Below are 6,000 nucleotides of genomic sequence, written 5' to 3' on the forward strand. Positions count from 1 at the left end.
GAGTAAAGCAGCAACCTATTCTTCTTCCCCCTTGAATTCAATCCAGGGGTCCAGCAGGCAAAGACAAGCGGTTGTGCTACTTTTTAGAGGAAACTGTTCTGATGTTCCGATCTCTCAGGGTATGTCTACACTACCCCGCTAGTTCGAACTAGCGGGGTAATGTATGCATACCGAACATGCAAATGAAGCCCGGGATTTGAATTTCCCGGGCTTCATTTGCATAAGCCGGCTGGCGCCATTTTTAAATGCCGGCTTGTTCGAACCCCGTGCCGCGCGGCTACACGCGGCACTGGCTAGATAGTTCGAACTAGATAGTGGAACGAGGCGTACAGATAGTTCGGAATGGCTTGCTAGTTCGAACTATCTAGCCCGTGCCGCGTGTAGCCGCGCGGCACGGGGTTCGAACAAGCCGGCATTTAAAAATGGCGCCGGCCGGCTTATGCAAATGAAGCCCGGGAAATTCAAATCCCGGGCTTCATTTGCACGTTCGGTATGCATACATTACCCCGCTAGTTCGAACTAGCGGGGTAGTGTAGACATACCCTCAGTGACTATTGAAAACAATCTGTGAGATTTTCATAGGTGGGGGAGAGTGAGAGATGGAAGGAGGGGTGGTGGAGTCAGGGGTGTGGTCTAGGAGAAGGGGTGGGGTAGGGGCCTGGCCTCAAGGAAGGAAATGGGGTAGGAGTGTTCAGGTTTATTGTGACATTATCATGGTGATATAAAAGAATTGATGATAACCTGTACAAATGTGAGTGTCAGTAAAATTCCACAAATGCCATGGGAGTTATTTAATATATATTATTGCCTCTATATAAATCCATGGTATGCTCACATCTTGAATACTGTGTACAGATGTGGTTACCTCCTCTCAGAAAATATACTGACACTGGAAAAGGTTCAGAAAAGGGGAAAAAATTATGTGGGGTTTGGAACGGGTCCCATATGAAGAGAAATTAAAAAGACTGGGACTTGTCAGTTTAGAAAAAATGAGACTAAGGGGGGGATATGATAGAGATCTATAAAATCATGACAGATATGGAGAAAGTGAATAAGGAAAAGTTATTTACTTGTTCCCATAACATAAGATCTAGGGGTCACCAAATTAAATTAATAGCAAGTTTAAAACAAACAAAAATAAGTTTTTCATCACACAGTGCACAGTCAAACAGTGGAACTCCTTGCCAGAGGATGTTGTGAAGAACAGGACTTTAACAGGATTCAGAAAAGAACTAGATAAATTCATGGAAGTTAGGTTCATCAATACTTATTAGCCAGAATGGGTAGAAATAGCGTCCCTAGCCTCCGTTTGTCAGGGGCTGGAAATGGATGACAGAAGATGGATCGCTTGATGATTACCTGTTTCTGTTCACTCCCTCTGTGACACCTGGCATTGGCCACTGTTGGAAGACAGGATACTGGGCTAGATGGACCTGTGGTCTGACCCAGTATGGTCATTCTTATGTTCTTTTGTAAAAGTACAATGCCAGTGCAACTCAGATGGAAACAGATCTACACTGTATTCCACTTACAACTTGTGAATATTTTTTAAACCTGAATGAAATTCCTTTGTCTGCCACTTAAAAAACACAACTGCCCATCCCTATGTTTTGTTTCCTTCTATTAACCAGTTATTTTAGCATAAAACAAAGTGCAGAAACAAACAGTTTACAGAAATGTTGCTGAAGAACAGAAGCAGTTAGGAAAGAATGGAATTACCTGGTTTTATATTTTCTTTAAGCTTGTATGAAAGTTCTGGTAACACCATTTTCACACCATTTTTCACAGTTAATATATTTGGGTTGAGATACATAAGAAAATATAAAATGCTCATAATAAGTTTATTGTTGGGTTTTCTTCTGTGATTATTTCAGGAGAATTGTTAGGGATACATGTTTCTTTTTGTGAAAAGCACTTGAGTCTAAACCAACCTGGAACTTATCACAAAACAATTTTCCATTCCAACCAAACTCCACTTAGTTCAGGGATGGAGGGGAATGCAAAGGTGGTTTTATTCCAGCTTTGTGCCTCTTTTTTTTCTTTTTTTGTTGTTGTCTGGGAGTCTGCTTGGCCCTTACATGAATTATTAGTAATAATAATAATTAATATAAACTTCAGGATGTAACACTAAAACAATCAGCAGTGAAATAATTAACAATATTGGCATTTTAAATAATCATCATCACTAGGTTTTAAAATGTAACAGTTTTTTTTACCTGGACTGAATCAGCCTGAAACTACAGCTCAGAAGTGTTATCTGCAGACTCAGACGTAAATTACTAGATCATTTACTTTCCCTTCTTTCAGGGCAAGAAACTTGATTTTTTTTCAATGAAAGTTTAGATTCTGGAACACAATTGTAACTATATTTTTACAATGGAGAATTGTCACATTATACAAAAGACCCTGATTAGACTTTTTTAGTATGCCTCTAGGTAAGGGGTGGGGAACTTAAAACCTAAGGCTGGCTCCCATGACTCAGGGCTCCTCCCCACAGCACTGGGGAACCCACTCTGGTGCTCCAGCTCCCCACTCTCCTCTGCTCCATGGGGTCTGGTGTTGGAGGGGAATGTATTTCTCTTTCTCAGTTGGGTATTTTGTTTTTTGGGTTGGGGTTTTTTGTTTTTGTTTTTGCTTCTCACTTGTGTGTGGTCCCCTGACTGATTGTTCTGTGAGTCACCAGCCCCCAACCCAGGAAAGGTCCCCTTCCCCTGATCTAGGTGATTGTGTTTGTATGTTGTATAAAAGTCCCTCAATAGAAGACCATATAAATTCCAAGGCCAGAAGGGATCAGATCATCTAGATCTGTGGTTCTCAACTGGTGGTCCATGGTGACTTTTTCGGTGGTCCACAGGAACATTGTCCAAAGTCACACGGCGTGAGCAGGCGCCACCATTAGGCTGTTTTACGCCATGTTCACAAGCACGCGGTGCGTCATCCCATAGCGTCACGTAGGACGCAACCGCGTTGTGTTGCCAGTAACTTCCGTCTGTGGCTCTGAGCGTCAGTGTAGCTGCCGCTGTCGTGCTGAGTGGTTGCTGTATCTTTCGTCCTGTGCTACATGTGCTGTTTTACAGGTGTGGTGTAGTTTGTTTATAATGGCAACGACAGGAAGAAATGTCAAGCGCAAGTATTCGAAGGACTACATCAAATTTGGCTTCTCTTGTCAAGAAAAAGAAGGCGTGGATTTACCACAATGTGTTATTTGTTTCCAAGTCTTGGGGATGACTCAATGAAGCCAGCTAAAACTCCATCTCAAAAAGTGTCACCCCAATTTGTTGCAAAAGGATGAAGATTATTTTGAGCAGTGGTTATCAGGTCTGAAACGACAGCACCTCGACTCAACAAGCGCATTCTACAATAAGACAAGGAATGCAGTGCGTGCTTCCTACATTGTTGCATACAAAGTTGCACAGGCCAAGAAGCATCATACCATTGTAGAGCAACTTGTGCTCCCCTGTGCAAAAGAGATGGTGTGGCTTGTTCTTGGCGAGGAAGCAGCAAGGAAGCGGAATGATATATGTGTCTCTAATGACACAGTATCTAGACGGATCAATGAGATATCACCGAACATCAGTGAACAAGTTGTGGATGAAATAAAGAAGTCTCCATTGTTTGTCATACAATTGGATGAATCGACTGATGTCACATTGTGGTCTCAGCTATTGGTGTTCGCACAATACATGGTTGAGGGAGACTTCAAAAACAAGTTTCTTTTTTGTAAGACTCTTGATACCACCACAAAGGCTCAGGATGTGATGGAAATTGTTAACAATTTCTTTGAAGTACATGGTTTGGATTAGGTAAATCTTGTGGGTGTCACCACTGATGGCGCACCTGCCATTCTGGGCTCAAGATCGGGCTTCCAAATGCTGGTGAAACAGCGCGCTTCAATGGTAACCAGAGATTATTGCTTCATTCATAGGGAAGCTTTGACGTAAAAAACATTGCCTGATCAACTGAACACCATTTTCAAAGGGTTGGTGAAAATGGCAAATCACATCAAATCATCGGCTCTGAACACCAGGCTGTTCAAAAGATTTTGCCTAGACATGGGTTTCGACTTTGATGTGTTGCTGTTCTACACTTCTGTATGGTGGCTGTCAGCAGGGAACGTCCTCAACAGAGTTTTTCAATTGAGAGAGGAGTTGGATTTATTTCTCCAGGCTCAAGGGAAAGAGGAATTCCGAAATGTGCTGACACAGTTAAATTTAGAACTTGCGTTTCTTGTCGATATTTTTGAAATATTGAACAAACTGAATCTTCAGCTGTAAGGAAAAGGTGCAAATCTGTACTCTCACCAAAGCTTCATCAAGGCTTTTCTTGACAAATTGGAACTCTGGATCGTAAGAGTCGAAGGCAATAATTTGGTTCAATTTCCATATGTGGATGCCGTGCTTGGGGAAAAGGAAGCCATTCGGATGCAAATTCTCGATCATTTACGGAAGCTACGAGACGAATTCCAACGATACTTTCCGGAGGTGGACAGGACAAGGGATGGATTATTTTTCATCAGGAATCCATTTATAACAGATGTTAATAGTGTTCCAGAGGATCTGCAGGAGGAATGCTTGGATCTGAAAAATGATTTTGCGGCTCAAGACGTGTACCAGCAGTCTACCATAGAGAAATTTTGGGCCAGCATGACCGGGAGTTACCCGAATCTGTCAGCACACGCAGTCAGATTTCTTTTGCCATTTGCATCAACTTATATGTGTGAGACTGGATTTTCGTGTTTGTTGCACGTTAAGTCCAAACAGAGGAATCGACTTACAGTGGAAAGCGATATTCGTTGTGCATTATCAAGTACCACTCCAAACATTGAAAAGTGTGTCAGTAAGAAGAGAATCCAAAAATCTGTTAGTAAGTGTGAACGAGTTCGTCCCTCAGAGTCGACTATAAACTAATCTAACTCAGAGAGTTAAGCATAAGCAGCCACCACCAAGGCCGGTGGCCCTTTTATTATGCACGTTTGTGCTTACACCCGAGCCGGATCTGGCGGTTGGCGGAGTAGGGGGGTTCGGGCCCGCCCCCTCTCCGAACCCCGGCCCAGGGCCCTAAAGGTCCCTCCCTAGCGGATGGGGGAATGCCCCAAAACGCACCCGCTCACGGGCTCCACGACCCCGCCCTGGGCCGCTTCCTACTCCACCAGGCCTCCCGGCCCGTCTCCCTTGACATATCTTGCCTCACCTCTCCCTCCTTCTCCCCTCCTCCAGCTCCGTCCACCGCGCTCCCTTGCACCGTGCCGACCCCGGGTTTAAATCCCCCGCCGGCTCCGTTCCCCCTCCGCGTCACTTCCCCCGCGACGCCTCCCAGCCACCCTTCCCCCGTGACGTCATCCCCCTGCGCCTCGCCGGCCCCTCCATCTTGGGCCCTGCCGGTCAGCGCCTTCTGCCTCCCGACGCTGCCAGCGCCGACTGCCGGCGCGTTCCTGCAGCCCGACGCGACGGGCTGGGCCGTGCTCTCCACCCCCCGGTGTGTCCGCCCAGCGTCCCCCGGCGCGCTCTCAGCGTGGGGCGGGAGTGCCCCGTCACACCACTCCCCCCTCGTCTCATTACTTATACTCGCCCCCTCCCCCGCGGCTCCCTCCGACCTTCTCGATAGGCAGTCCGCGTTTTGATGGGCACTCCCCGGTCCATGCACAATTTTGAACCTGTATGGCTGCAGACTCAGGTACCACCGGAGTATTCTTGGGTTGGTATCCTTCATGGTGTTGAGCCACTTCAGGGGGGCGTGGTCAGTTACCAGGGTAAAGCAGGCCCCTGCAAGAAAGTATCGGAGAGCATCTACCGCCCACTTAATGGCTAACGCTTCTTTCTCGATAGTGGCGTATCCCTTCTCTCTATCAAACAGTTTCCGGCTTAGATACAGGATCGGGTGCTCGGCCCCCCCCCATCTCCTGCGTCAATACGGCCCCTAACCCTGTTTCCGACGCGTCAGTTTGGAGGGTAAAGGGTTTTGCAAAGTCAGGTTGGGCGAGCACCGGCGCCTGAGTCAGCC

The sequence above is a fragment of the Pelodiscus sinensis genome, chromosome 1 (genome assembly GCF_049634645.1).
Source record: "Pelodiscus sinensis isolate JC-2024 chromosome 1, ASM4963464v1, whole genome shotgun sequence".
NCBI classification, from domain to species: Eukaryota; Metazoa; Chordata; order Testudines; family Trionychidae; genus Pelodiscus; species Pelodiscus sinensis.